This window comes from Ambystoma mexicanum, chromosome 6q (genome assembly GCF_040938575.1).
Source record: "Ambystoma mexicanum isolate Mex_15411 chromosome 6q, UKY_AmexF1_1, whole genome shotgun sequence".
NCBI classification, from domain to species: Eukaryota; Metazoa; Chordata; class Amphibia; order Caudata; family Ambystomatidae; genus Ambystoma; species Ambystoma mexicanum.
The window spans coordinates 231,130,240-231,145,338 of NC_090937.1; the positions used below are offsets into that span (position 1 = coordinate 231,130,240).

The 15,099-nt window shown below is 43.7% G+C and overlaps 1 protein-coding gene across 1 annotated transcript in view; it reads left to right on the forward strand.

Annotated features, from left to right (window-relative positions):
• NFKB1 (nuclear factor kappa B subunit 1) overlaps window positions 1–15,099 on the forward strand; it is an 887,546-nt gene that overhangs the window by 514,597 nt on the left and 357,850 nt on the right. The gene's annotated exons all lie outside the window — the stretch shown is intronic.

The following is a 15,099-nucleotide window of genomic DNA, read 5'->3' on the forward strand; positions in this document are numbered from 1 at the left end:
CTCTGCAGCCCCAGGTACAAGTTGCTTTCAACTTTACAAAGTGCAACAAATTTGTTGTTACTTCCTGCAAAGTTGAAAGCAACTTAATAAGAGTGAAATGTATGCGCGCTGTCACTGCCGGAGAAAGTGCCGGGGTCCCAGGCCCAACCAGCTCCCAGCCCAGCCCTGCAGGCAAGCAGCCTCCAGCCTGCCTTGCCCCACAGTGTTAAGGGTGTTCGTAATAGTTTGAACTTTGAATTGCTTTGCATTTCAGAGTCGGTCAGATTCAGCCGGGCCCGAGCGAGCATCTACATGCATCATAATTTATGATGCATGCATGCAAATCATCAAAGCAAGGTAACAACATGTGTTACCTTGCTTTGATGAATTATTTATGCTGCAGACAGTGCCTGCTGCCCAGCCCAGCCCCTCAGTGCCACTTCCGCCAGCCTGCTGCGAGGCGAGCTGCTCCGCTCAGGCCGCAGCGGGGCTGCCCGCACACAGCGCCGCGGCACACCCACACTGATACTGCAGTGGTAGGCGCTGGACGGCAGCCATAGACTCAGAGTGAGGGAGGAGGAGGGATCATCAACAATTTAATTCTGCGGTCTGCGGCCCGGCCGCAGGCACACTGTCTGTCTGAGACTGCGGCAGGCAGGCAGTCATAGTCTCAGTCAGACAGTCAAACAATTTAATAATAAAATGTATTTTTAAAAAAACAGGGCCAGGGGTGGCAGTCTGAAAAACTGGCCTCAGGGTCCTCAAGGTTGTTCTGCCAGTTGCCGAACAACCCAAAAGGCCGTCCGACCCTACACTTCTTGTTTTCCAGGTGGGGAACGTTTGTCTCCATCCTGGTAGTGAACTTAATCTGCTTACATAAGCCGGGGATACATCCTCTGTACAGCGTGATCGTGCTTTTGGTCACTCAGTATGTGGTGTTGGTTCTGGTGTTTTTTCTTTAGGGTCCTCTAAATCTGACCATTTTACCCCTTTTTATACTTGAGTCTTTCAAAAAACTGCATGCCCCTCCCTTTGCGCTTTCTTGGTTTCTTCCCTTTCTTTGGCTGACATCATTATACGCCAGATTGTATGGCTTTCGCCCCTTTCCACATCATCAAGATCTAGTCTACTTAAAGACAGTGTTCTATGTGCGACTTTTAATGTCATCAGACCTGCCTCCTGTTTCCTTCGATTAAGACCCTTCAACATTCTCTTTGGTTTTACACCCGTCTTTATCCCAAATTTGCCTATATAAATCCTCAATTCTCTTCCCTATGTTTTCTTCTTCATGTTCATCAGCCCATGTTTGTATTCTCGGAATCCCTTGCAGCTCCCTGTGGGGCTGTTGTGACCCTCTCTCTTCTTCTGATCGTTCTCGTGCTTCAATCGGCACCAGGCATTTATTGAATAGATAATCTACTTCGTCATCCCTTAGTCCCCTAATCCTGTTTCCTCTCCTCCTTCATCTCTTCTTCCTCTTGCCGTCTTTGCAACCTATGTACTTTCAATCTCTGTGTTTCTATCTCCTCACGTTTCTCTCTCTTCTAGTCTCTCCTTTTCTTTCCTTACCAATACCTTCCTCTCCCTTTCCTTCTCTTCCTTGTGTGCTCCCTCTTGGTCTCTTTCTTTCTTTCTTTTCCCCCTCTTCTCTTTCTCTAGCCCCTTCAATGCCCTTGTCATCTAGTGTGAGTAATATCTGTCCTCCCATCCATTCGTTATGTACTATAGCCACTCCCATAGCCTTTTCCTTCACTTCTCTTTGTCTCTTTGCTTCTTCCTCTATCTCCATCTCCCTGTCCTGTCTGTCTTTTCTCTCATCACACTGTTTACTTTCATTGTGTGTTAATATATAAATACATTTGCGATCTCTGCTTTTGCTCTCTTCCATATTGTCCTCACTATTATAAGCAGGGGGCTCGTATGTCAGATTAACATACTCCGCTGCTTCTTTCAATTCTTTTAAAGGATAAAATCCCTGTTTCGCAGTGTCTGCGCTCTGGGTTTCAGGAGGGGATAGAGGAGCCGAAGGCGTTATATCCTCCCCTTTATGCTGATTAAGCAGCCACTCCTTCTCAGGCAGATCATCTTTCTCACTCTGGTACATTTTCCACAACTCTAAAACGGCCGACCATTTCTGCAACTTATTTCCCTTTTATGTAGCACGCATGTATGTTGTTAAAAAGTCGCAATACTGTTTTTGACAACAAACCTCCTTGGGGCCATGGCATAAGTGTTTTATTAGTCATGCCCTTCACCCACTCTGCGTGATAATGCCTTATCGCGGGTGTATATCTTGGCAGTGTCCTGCATAGATGTAAAAGGGGAGTGTCCCCCATGGTGACAAGTCGATTTCGACTACCAAAACTTACCAGATCTTTTATTCTTTTATTTATTCTATCAAATATACCACACTGATTGATTTGAGCAGGCACCATCAATCGCCACCTTTTACCAGAAGAAAACATTTTTAACCAATTTAAAAAGTCTGTGCAATGGTGTTCGTTTTGTCTCTTTGTTTGCAATGTCTCGTTTTATAACTGTCATGTTAAGAATCTCTTATTTATTTAATATTCTCGTTTAATTTTTATCTTCCTGATTGACGTCAATCTCTTCTGGTAATTTGATAACATCTTCAATTGAGGAATGCAAGGGGTTCCAGTAGATGTTGATTAGTAATATATTTCTTTTCATATTTCCCTCAGTCAACTTTATCCCACCACCAATAAACCTTTATTTTTGTCTGATATCATTTTAGTTTCAATTGCCAGATTATTCTGAATGGCAATTTTGAGACCTGCAGATGTTCTTCCACCTTTATATCAAGTAGCTAGATGTTGAATTGTCTGATAACCATCAACGCAGTAAGGCGATAATAGCCACACGCGGTGTCGGACGATGAGTCTTTGGCGACTCACTTTGTTGTATCCTGCTGGAAAAGTGCTGGGCAACAGTCCTCTTTTGCTGCCCAGTCATCATTCAAATATTGATTCCTGCCGCGGAGCGGCCACGGAGTTGGACGACGAGTCTTTGGTGACTCACTTTGCTTGCTGTATGCTGCTGGAAAAGTGCTGGGCAACAGTCCTCTTTTGCTGCGCATTCATCATTCAACTACTGACTCCCGCCACAGAGCAGCCGCAGAGTTGGACGACGAGTCTTTGGGTCTTCGGTCCTCGGGGCTGTGGGAGCCTGCAGTGGCTACAACTTTCCATCTTGGAGCTTCCCCGTGTGCATCTCACGAACCACAACGAGTATAAGAAAATGCCAGGCGCTGGTCCACTCACCCAGAAGGAGTTGTTGCAGTGATGTCCTTTAGATCCCGAACCGGTTGACACTACTGCAAATTTCATCAGAGGTGAGTGCGGTTCCGAACTTGAGTTGATAATCAACCGTGGGTCTGTGTCAGCGCCCTTTCCCTCATTGTTTTCCTCCTCCTAATTTCCTGCTTTGACTCCCGGCAGAATGCCTGTTTCAGCCCCCTTTCAAATTCCTCCATTTCCGTTGAAAGGGAAGGTGGTGAATCTTCCGAGTGGGAATGGGTCCTCTTTGGCAGAGACAAATTCAAAATTCGAAATAACTGACTTGGAACTTATGGAATTGGGTGAGCCAGTCGAGCCCGTCGAGGTTGTTGAGGTTGTTGAAGTTGTCGAGTCCAATCAGAATAAGGAGGAAAGTGAGGGCATTGAGAATAATAATGAATGTTGTGGTGATTTTTTTGAGACGTTTACAAGCAAAAAGTGAACGTCGAAAGGAACTAGAGAGTTGAGGGTTCAGTTGAAGCGGACTTGGCAAACCAATCTAACGTTATTAACTTAATGATCGAAACCCCGATTGGAGCCCTGGAAAGCAAGCAACCAAATGATTATTACCCTGAAATTGACAAAGCGCAGCAAAACAATGAAAATTAGACATTTAATAATGGCTCGATCTGGGAGGAAAGGAGTAGTACAGCCGAGTCGCCTATGAGTTAGAAGCTGCTAAACAGACATGATGGTGATATGGACCATTGGCAAACAGTAAAGCCCATCCAAAATCAAGTCACCCTTGTTGAATTCAGCAAGGTGAAAGTTGGATCATATCCAAAGTATTCTCGCCATCATTACTCTGACTTAGCCACAAGAGAAGCTCGGCTGACAGAGCGCCTCAAGACTGGTTTCCTGAATCTAAAAGAAAGACTTAATGCAAGCTGCGAGCTCCTAGCTACAGTAAGAGGAGTTTCAGCTGGACGTTCCTTACCATCGTCAAGTACCAAGTACCAACATACTAGATGCAGATGCAGCGAATGGGAAAAAGGCTGAGTCTTTACGTCCCTACAAGGACCTGATGAGCACCCTGCAGACAGGGAAACTCACGGAAGGGCCGATTCCAAATATACAGATGTTTTCTCATCATAAAAGCTCAAAAGAAAATGCAATAATTGGAAATGGCAGGTCTCAGAGGGAGGAGTGCCTTTGTACTGAAAACTCATCCTGTAACCCCACTAAGCAACAGCCAATTGAAGATGAAAACAAGTCACATAATAAACATCACCTGTCGGTGGCAGCCGGACTGCAGATTCATAATAATGTGCTGGCAGCCACTTCAGTCTCTACGGTGCCCTTTGTTAAATTATATGAGTCAATCAATGAAACATTGAAGGATCGTGCTCCTTGCTTGCGACAATAAAGTCAAAACTCAGCGCATTAGAGGGCTTTACTGAACACATCCACAAAAGGCTCGACTGCAAAGCCGAAACGTCCTTAAAATGGCATAACAGATTAAGCGACATGGCAAGGAATGAGATGGTCAAAAAATCGGAATTAATGGAAGCCGTTATAGATTGTACCAAGTGGATGAGACATAATTTCCACAAAATGTCGCAAAATGTAGAGCCAAGTAACGGCAACTGTACAAACAAGGTTAGTCCCGAGGTGGCCAAACAGAAACTTCCTTCCAATGAGACACTTAAAGGGGTCCCATCTGGCAAAATGGCCTTGGTGGAGTAGTTGAACAAAGAGAAGCCTAAAGCCAAGACAAAATCCGTGAAGGAAACACATGGAAATCTATGTCAACCACTGTTGAAATCGGTTGAACCGGCTGTAAACTTAATTGAATTGAATTCAGCTGGAAGTAGGTCAGCCCCCTCTCCAAATCACAGCAATGAAATTATCCCAGATGTCAACATATCTTCTCTTGGAAATAATACAATGCCTCATTCAGAGCAGAATGACTGAAATCTTGGAGTGTCGGGCAATCCTAGAAGTCCATTGCTGTCTAATGCGCCAAGAAATATTGCAACGTTTGGAATCTTCACTGACTCAAAAAAGCCAGTCGTGACTTTAGAGGCTCGTAATAAGCCTCTCTTGCAAACCAAGGGCCTTACCAATATGACTACTGGGAAAACAGAATTGAGATCAAAAAGCAGGTTTAACAGCTCAAAAATGTTTATTAGAAATCTAATGACCCCCTCCTTCAATTTCAATATTTGAACGAGCCAACCAAAAAAATAAAAGTGACAAGAGCAAGGCTTCACAAGGCACAGCGTCAAGATCAAATGTGTCACCAACATTGTCAAGTAATGTAAAGAAACGGCCAAGAGTAGACAGAGACGATCAAGACCATAACATCATGATTACATCAGCTGACCTGGTAAACTTGTTTGCATATTCCATTGAAGATGACGAGTGGAACACTTCAGTTGAAGAGCTGCCAAATGGCACTGAGAAAAGTTGTGCCTCTATAGAAGTCACATTTGAGTCGAGTAACGACAAAGAGGTGGTAAATCCACTGCGCGTGAAGTTCGGAGTTGGAAATCGAAAGCTCGAAGTCAGAGTTTTTTTAACGGCAAGACCTCACCCGACCACAAAAGTAAAAACAGGAGACCAACGGCTGCTGCCTGGATGAACTATTGCATATTGAAATTGATCCCAAAATTCACCTTGTTAAAAGCACAAAGGAAAGGAGTTAAAAACTTTGTTGCCAAATCTGCAAGTAGAGATAACCCTTTCTCTTCCAAGAAATTACAATTGGAAAACGTTTTGCGTGAAAAGAATGAGGTGACCCTCAACAGACGCAATACTATGAAACTCCTCCACGGTGTGTCTTCATTGAGAACAATCAAAACGGAAGACATTAACATAGTGGAATATGTGTCAGAAAATCGATCTGATTGGGTGATCCTTCACATACATTCTCAATTGATCGAAACTGCGTTAAGAGCCACCAGAAACGAACTGCTGACGGTCTGCTATGAGCTAAGTGGCTAAATTGAGTCTGAAAAAAAGGGGTAGAAAGTAAGAGTTCCAAGTTTTAGAACATTAAACGATAACAATCTGTCCGAGAATGAACAACGGCGACTCAATCTTAAGGAAAGGTATGAAAGAAAAAGGTCTGATTGCGACGCTAAAACACCTGACGGTGCAAAGTCAAAGTGCTCAACGACTTCACAAGAAAGACGTCTGCAACAACATTAGCTAAAATGTCTTTTCTTTTATGATGAATGTTCGTTAATTTCTTGGAACACGTGAGGCTTTTTGCATTCATTCCAAGACGATGAGCTAAGGAAAGGAAACCACTCAATAATATGCTTCAAGGAAACCTGCTTACGTGAAACGCCTGTGTGTGATGGTTATACTGTTCTCCTTAATGAAAAACATAGCTGTCTGCCCCTTTTCTGGCCTTTTAACCATGGTAAAAAGTTAAGTGAATTGGGAAATAATTAAATCCTCAAACCCAAATTTATTCGTCCAAGGAACGACCATACAGTTCCACCACAATGATAACAAAAAATAACAGTTTTTGATCATGAATACCTCCTTGAACCCAACCAAGATATCTTCTGGGAAGTTTATCTCGTCAGTTATGGCATTGATTGACAACTGTATGTTGAAATTTTACAACCCATTTATTGTAGTGTGTGGTGATTTGAATTTTTCATGGGTCGATGATAACGGGTTAATGAAAGACATGACAAAAAACTTGCACGATGGTCGAGGCAAACGTTGGATGCTTGAATTGGCCATTATGGACTGTGAAATGTTGAACGGCCAGACAAGTGGTGATATCCCAGCTAGACACACATGGCATAGGAATGGAAGCCACAGAACGCTTGATTATATTTGGTCATCAAGAAATCTTTCGCACAAAATAAAAAAAAACATGGAAATACTTAAGATGAGAAACAGCAACAATGACGCAGTAAATCTGATTTGAAAAATCAAGCAAATCCCAGTTGGTGATCATAATGTGTGTGATCTAGAAATTAATTAAGGTTTAAATCGATTAAGAATAAGTCGGAAGGAGGTTGCGGGCTTGACATTGGAACTAACTGCCGGCAACCCTTACGACAAGAGAATCCTTGATTATGGGCTGTTACTATCACAATTCAAAAGAACAAAAAGCGGGTTCAGAGTTGACCATCAAAAATGCAGATACCCCTATAGTAAAAAGGTTACTGATGAGAAGGAAAAAATGCAGCATGATATCAGGAAGCTGAAGTCTTGCAATTCTGTGCAGCTGAATTACGGGAGAAAAAAAGCACAGCCAAAAATACCGTAATTGGCTCATTTCATTCAAACTAATCCGAGACCAAGAGCGTGCTGAAGAAATGTTAAAATTAATATGTCCCCGAAAGATCTGGGAAACCTGGGCAACAATAAATCAGTGATCCTTAACTCAGAAGGAAAATATGAGTATTGGAGTGAATGCATACGTGTGTGTGAAACACTTCTCGAGTGTGTTTACAAACTCGACACCACAAAACACAGACGCATGCGTGGAGAAGATAGTGCCCTGGAATGTCTGCTTCACCAAAGAGGAAATAGAGGAAGCAATCTCCAAATTGAAAAATTCAGGAGCAGCAGGTCCAGACGGCCTAACGAGTATAATGCTAAAGAAGAACAAAGAGCATTGGGCCTTCCTTATTCATTGAAACCCTTTTCAGACAAATCTCTATGGTAATGCAAATTCCTTTGTCTTGGCAATCGGCGGCAGTTGTGCCGATCGTCAAAAAATGTGATCGTACAGATCCAAACAACTACAGCCCGATTGCCTTTTTAGATATCATTGGCAAGATCTTTGCATCATTCTTGCAAAAAAGACTATCCAATTGGGCTAATGACGCAGGAATTATAGACGCCAGCCAAACAGGTTTCACCAAAGTAGTTGGGGTCGAGCTGAATTTGACCTTGCTCAATATGCTGAAACTTGAAACGATAAAAGGTGGGAAAAAGCTGTTCTTGGCGTTTGTAGATGTACGTCAAGCTTTTGACAAAGTGAATAGGTCCATTATGTGGTGGAAACTAAGAAAGTAGGGCTGTCCCCTTGACCTATTACAGACTATCAAATTACTCCACTCTGACACAACGATTCGAGTGAGATTTAATGCCGAAGGCGAATTGACAGAAAAAATAACGACTGAAAAGGGCGTCAAGCAAGGCTGTCCTTTGGCTGCTCTAATTTTTAAATTGTATATTGCGGACCTGCCAGCAGCACTTCTTGAGTGTAACACTTTTCCAGCTAGAATGAATAGACAGCCGATAAGCTGGGTGACGTATGCTGAGGATTTGGTACTCGTTGACCCAAAACAAATAGGCATCCAGCGATTGTTGACCAACTTGGAAGCTTACTTGCAAAGAAATTACCTCGAAATCAATGTAAAGAAATTCAAAATCATCACCTTTGGCCCAAATCTTGGAAAGAAGGGCAAGAACTTAAAATGGTTTTCAGCTGGCAAACCACTAGAAAGCACAGACAGTTTTCGATACCTCGGTATTCTATAAGAGAATGGCAGTGGACGGAAGACCTGAAAATGAGAATGAAGAACTTGTAAGGAGCAAAACTACATATAGATTTTGGTAAATTCACACTCAAACCAGTCATTATGTTCTATCGGCAAAAGGCAGTCACCGCAATAACTTTCGGCAGCGAGGCTGGCTCTGACATCAGTAAAGCCTTTTGGAATGTGTTGGAAGGGCAATTCTGGCGCAAGGTTCTTCCATTACCAAAAAAGTATTAATCTCTGCCATCCACTACGAACTTGGATTGCAGTCCCTGTTCGCCACAGTACTTTGGAAATCAGTGGCAATGATGAGGAAAATGATGTGGGGCAGTTTGTTGAGTTACTTCACTATGCGGCTAGTAGTTTTGACCATTGTTGCTGAATAAATATTCTTTAAATTGCATTTGCAACATATTTTATTTAAAAAAAAACAACTTGTGGGTACTATTCAAACAGTCTGTCACAAAAGGAATGAATTGTGCAACTGCAGATACTTTTTCATTGGTGTCCAAGACAGTTTTATGCCCCAGTCCGACCCTGTCCGTGACACGTTTTGTTGCTGGGCAGGTCTGCAGAAGTCACACATGTTAGATTCAGAACCTTTGAGCTTTTCCGTATCCCTCAATCAAAACCCTAACGGTCCCAAACTGGCATTGCTGGGCTATCTATCCTCTTGACTCCTCTTGTGCACTGGTGGCAGTGCCCTGGGGTCCTGCACATGCCGTCTGAGAACCACAAAAAGGGAAACGGGATGAGAAAAGACTTTGTCCAGATTCTGCTGCAGGGAGGTGGAGACAGTGAGCTGCTACTTAGCAAAGCGGGCTAGCTAGGGCAGATCATCCTGATGTCATGACAAACTAGCCACTGCAGTGGCAACTAGGGAGGGAAGGAGGGCAGGCGCAAATGACGGTGCACGACTGTGCTGAGACCATCACACTATTGAATTATATCATGCTAATACTGTCTTATGTTTGTTGAAGTAAGCACTAAGCAAGTGTGCTTTCAAGATACAGCTTTGTAGTGGTAGTAGCCCAAACCTGCATCTACGGAAAAAGCCTTGCCACTAGGAACCACAAGGCAAATTTGCTGATTCACTGATATGGGTGGCTTCTGTTCAAGATTATAGGTGTTTGGGAGGTGCGAGGCAATAGAGTAGAACACCAAAGAAGGCAGAAAGCAAGTGTGCCACTAATATCATTCCTCTTGACTAACCGCTTTAAGAGCACACCACATGAGTGGCTGTGTTTTAGGGAAGCCATCTGGTCACATATCAAATGGACTGAGATCTAAGAAAAAGCTCACCGCCATTGACTGAAGGGGTTGAGTTTTACTTCCCACTTGACATCTCTTTGGCTGATGGATTCACCGGAGTTGCAAACCCAGAGATGAAACCAAGTTTCTCATGCAGACTTTAGTTCGGTGTACCCCTGGCACTGCATAACATTTTTTATAGTCATGTTTATTCAAACTGTAATTTAAAGATTCCAATAATTTAGCCAGGTCTACATTTTCATTAATTGGCAATTGTGTACATTGTTATTAATACTAGAGTTGTTCTCTGGTTGGCACAATGATGCCTTTTGAATCACAAATACTCAGTTACAGGCAACATTTGGAGATGGTTCTCAGCATGTTAGAATTTTGTTTGGAACATAACCTCTTTACTCTTGCAGATGAATTTTGCAGACAACTACAAGCGACAGCATGGGCTACATATTGGTGTTTTTTTAAGCAAACTTGTTTATTAGCTGATGGAAATCCTCCATAGCTTAGCATTAGAGGTTGGAGTTCTGGTTCTTTGGAGAAACTGGCACTTTACCTCATTGCACGTCTGTGTGCTAAGGGCCATGCCTGCAGCAATGCCCTTGATCCCTGCAAGCCACCCGAAGTGGTAATTGGGTTAGTATTGAAGGTCTATGGCCCAGCGTCCATAGCCTTTGCCCCGCCCAGTCCAGTGGTCATGTCCAGTAGCCCCTCTGTCTGGGAATGGCCTTCCCCCATGCCAAAGCCCTCCCAGGCTCCTCATTGCAGGTCAGTAGGCCACTGGCTAAAGCTGGCCACTTTGCTCAGGGAAAGGCAGGCCCAGCCAAGTTGCCCATAGTGTATTAACAGTCCTGAATCCATTGAGTGAGTCTCAGCCCTGTCCTAAAATCCTGTCTTTGCCCCTAAACCGATAGGTTGGACAGAAGACCTATCCTTTTAGCCATACTGCAGGCCCCAACAAGCCACACAGAGGTGGTCTTGGCCTTCACAACCACAGACAAGCAGACCTGAATTTGCAGGTATGCAGATCGCCAATCAGGTCCTCAAGCCCTGTGAAAAAAATTCCTTTATTTGTTTTTGGGGGGTCATAATCCACACCTCTCTGGAACCCCGGCACACTCCCTGCGATCGTCAGGACCCTCAGAGGACTGCAATATGACAATTTTCCACTTTTGTCTGAAGTACCTCATTAAACGTTTGCAAACGACAATGCTGGCTGTTCCAAAAGATTTCCAAGCTACCAACAAATCAGATATGCCATTTTATTTAATAAAGCCAATCTGATTGCTACTTATTCAATCTGCAAATCTTGATTCAGCTAACCCCAGAAGTGTATTCACTGAACCGACACCAAAATAGTCATTCAGGGTCCAATTGCCATAGATGGATCTGTGTGTTGTGAAATACCTGAAGGTATCTCACAGGGTGAAACTCTCAAAAACCGCATTCAGGTGGCCAACGAAGGGCTGATCCGCATAGAACCCCACTTGAAGACTTTGAAGGCTGCCACTCATTTGCATCACCTCCTCCCATTAAATCTCTCCTAACCAAACTCACTAAATCTTCCAGACAGAAATGATCCCCTAGGATCTCAAACCCCGAAATGTTCAGAAACCATCTCTCTCAAAAACCCTGTTTTCCTGTTCCCTACCTGTATACTCCCGGTAATTCTTTTCCATGTCCTTCTAGTCAGTATTTCCCTGTGCTTCCCATTTGCGCAGAAGAAACACTACTGTTCCCACAACTTCCCTTGTTTCTTTTGTGACCCCTGTCAATCCCATCCCTTAGATTGTCATCTTCCGAAAAACTCAATATGCTCAGTTAAATCCCCTAGGTTCTGTCCTCCATTCCAGTCATTCTCGTCCATTTCACAAACCTTACCCATTCCGCTCTTCTCAGTCTACCAATCAACCCCCTTCTTACAATAGCACTGTTTCCCCAACCTATCCCGTAGGGCATTCCGACAGGAATACTGTTTTACAAACTTGTAATAAAGCTGTTTACCTGACATGTCCTGACACAATAGTCAGGCGAAGTCAGGCAATTAATTCTAATCACACACACCTTCCTTTTCCCCCACAGGGATAAAAGGTGGAGCAAGAAAGCACAGGACTAGCAAGGCAAGAAAGGCAAGCATAGCAAACATCACAACGAGAGGGCTACCAAGCGGCAGTTCAAGCGAAGGAGGAAGGCGGCAGGAATGGAGAAGGCGGCGAGAAGAGAAGTGACCTTGCCCTTTTCATCCCACATCCACGGAATCTTCGTGGAAGAGAGCCTAACATCATGAACAATAGCATAAGTTTCCTATAGCAGATGTCAACGGTAGACAGGGCAAGCTTATGTCGATATGCAGGAGCGAGGGAAGCTCCCGCACCCGTGGTAATGGCCTTGACTCCACAGAGAAGCAAAAAGCCCAAAGCCAAGCGGTTAAGCACAGCCTGTGTTTTGATGGGAGAATCGATAAAAGCCGGAATGTGTTCAGTGAAAATCGCAGAGTGGCAAGGTTGAACATATTTCATTGAACTTTGATTGAACTGTAAAAGGTGGTTAAGGGGTGAAAAGCTGAAGAAGGAAACCAGCACCACATGGGTACCAACTTGAGAAGCACTGGTTACTCTCTTCTAGAAAAGAACTACCGAAACCAGAAGGCCATAGGAAGGTCACCAAGGGAATTCAAAGTGGTCACACGTGATGGTCGAGCAAAAGCCCATACATTCGAAAGACTTTGATTCGTGAATTAGCATGAAAGCAAAGGAAGTCAATCCTGTATAGTAAATAAAGAAAAGGGATGTGATTCCCGCGAACATTTTAAACCAGTAGAAAGCACAGAGGAGGGTCCGAGCCCGGCTGAGGGAGATCCGAGGTGAAGCTGAACTCAACACTGGCAGTCAAGAGAGGTCCGCACCCAAACGAGGGCTATCCAGGGTGAAGCCGTCACCCAAGGGCTGGCAGTTGAGAGGTTTGAGCCCAAACGAGGGAGATCCAATAAGCTAAGCTATCACCCAATGGTTAATGAGAAAGGAATAAGAGAGGCAAAGAAATACTATTAAGAAGGGTTCAGCCCAGACGATGGGAACCCTGGGGTGAAGCTATCACCCTATCTAAACAGTGTATTACAATTGAGAAGGGTGAACCCAGAAGAGGGGAACCGGGGACTGAAACCATCACCCATATTAAACTTAGGGAACAAACTGTCACTTGTTAAAGGAACTTTTGTTTTTGTTGTTTGAATACTTCAGGCACCAAAGGCAATGGACTTTCAGAGGAAATGAGACTTAGCCATCGACGGTCCTGAGAATGGCTATTGGAACTGCTGTCTCGTACCGGAGAAGCCAGAGACTGTACTGTGCTCCAAGCTCCCATCTTGTCCCGTGTCTAAAACGTGGCTAAGGGAGACTCAGGCTATCGCCTCCTGACTTTTCATTTGATAACACTTCTTTCTTTCTTGAAACTTAACCCCACGCCCTTTGTATTTAGCATAAGGAATTGGCAATAGTATTTCTTAGTATAGGCTCTTTTGTTTCACACGACAACACTAGGACTGCCTTATTTTTCATTTGATGGTCGACACCAGTCTCCATCTTTGATTTAGGTTTAGATTAGGTGTATTTCCAACCCGCATACCACTTTAATTGTTCAATAACCACCCTTGAACTGTGATCACCTGTGTCTTTATTACTTGTTGCCACCATGGGTTTCGCACAGTTCTCAACTGCGTGAACCCAGGTATCACTCATTGATTTTTGTTTCCATTTGGACAGCTTTCACCAGCCAACAGAAGGAACATGAGTCAGACAAGACAAATGTCCTTGCAAATGTTTGACACAAATTTATCCAGCAGTTCAGCCTGTAGCTTCAAATGAATATTTGCAGATGGAGAATTCCTGGGAAAACATACGTTTTGGGACCCTCCCCTTAGCGATGTAACCCCTTGACAAAGCCACACAAAATTTTCCCAACAATCTCAGAGTCTATATTGTGTCTATGGATTTAAACAGATGGCACCTAGGTTATAAACCACCCAATACTGCTGTTCCTGAAGAGTGTTCACCTTAACTGTAATGACATGTTTCCTATAAATCAAAGGTGTGTGTGATGAAATTACCTGCCCTTTGTCCATTGAGGAAGAATGGGGAACTCTAAGGGCCAGTGAAGCCATCTACTCCATAAATTGGTAAATGGAAGCTTCTCAGGAGATCCACCAGTCGTCCCTCGAACAACCCTAGAGGTCAGCAGCTGTGCATATTAGAGACAAACACATAGGTAGCCCAAGAAAGAATATGTTTCATGTGACTAAAATAAGAGGGTCCAGATTTCAGAAAACCCCTGTGACTACTCCTGAGAAGAAACTGCAGGAAAATCTGCCCCATGTATAAGGCACATGTAAGTGAACTGATGAGTATGGAGCTGGAGTGAAAACTCAGAGCACATCAAGGGCACAAGCCCTAGCCTGAAACACTAGCAAGAACCAATCGAAATCATTTGTCCTAATAAATGAACATTGGAATTCATCGTCTGCACTTAACGTGCTGATGCTCACAGCTGGGAAATAACACAAACAAGGAACCCGGAATACCGGGTCAGTGGGCAAACATGACAATCCTGCCTGATCCCTAAATGGTGGACAGAGTTTTTGTAAACTCAGACCACGTGGCTGGAGAATTGGCTGATCCCACTGATCAAAATGACACATGAGATTAAATGAGATTGAAGGACACAAACATGAGGGGGAGATGGAATTGTTAGAGGAAATCCTATCAAGGCACCTAGACTAAAATAGGGAATCACTTCTAGACAAGAGCACTTATAGGAGCAAGCATTTTTGGAGCACACCTTCAGAAAGAGCCTCTTGACTGTAAGAGAGTTAGGTCTATAATATTGAGTGTGTGTTGCATTGTGAGAGGAGAAGAGGGAGAGAAGACAGTTAAGCCAATTCTTAGAAAATATAAGAAATAAAAGGTAGGTTAGCCAAGTTCGCTACACTGTAGACTAGGCCAGGTTTACGGAAAGACTAGCCTTAAAAGCCTGCTAGGAACTTGCTGGTGGGAGACAGTCCTTATTTGAAGAAGTGGAGAACCGACAGCTGAGGGGTGTAGTCTAGA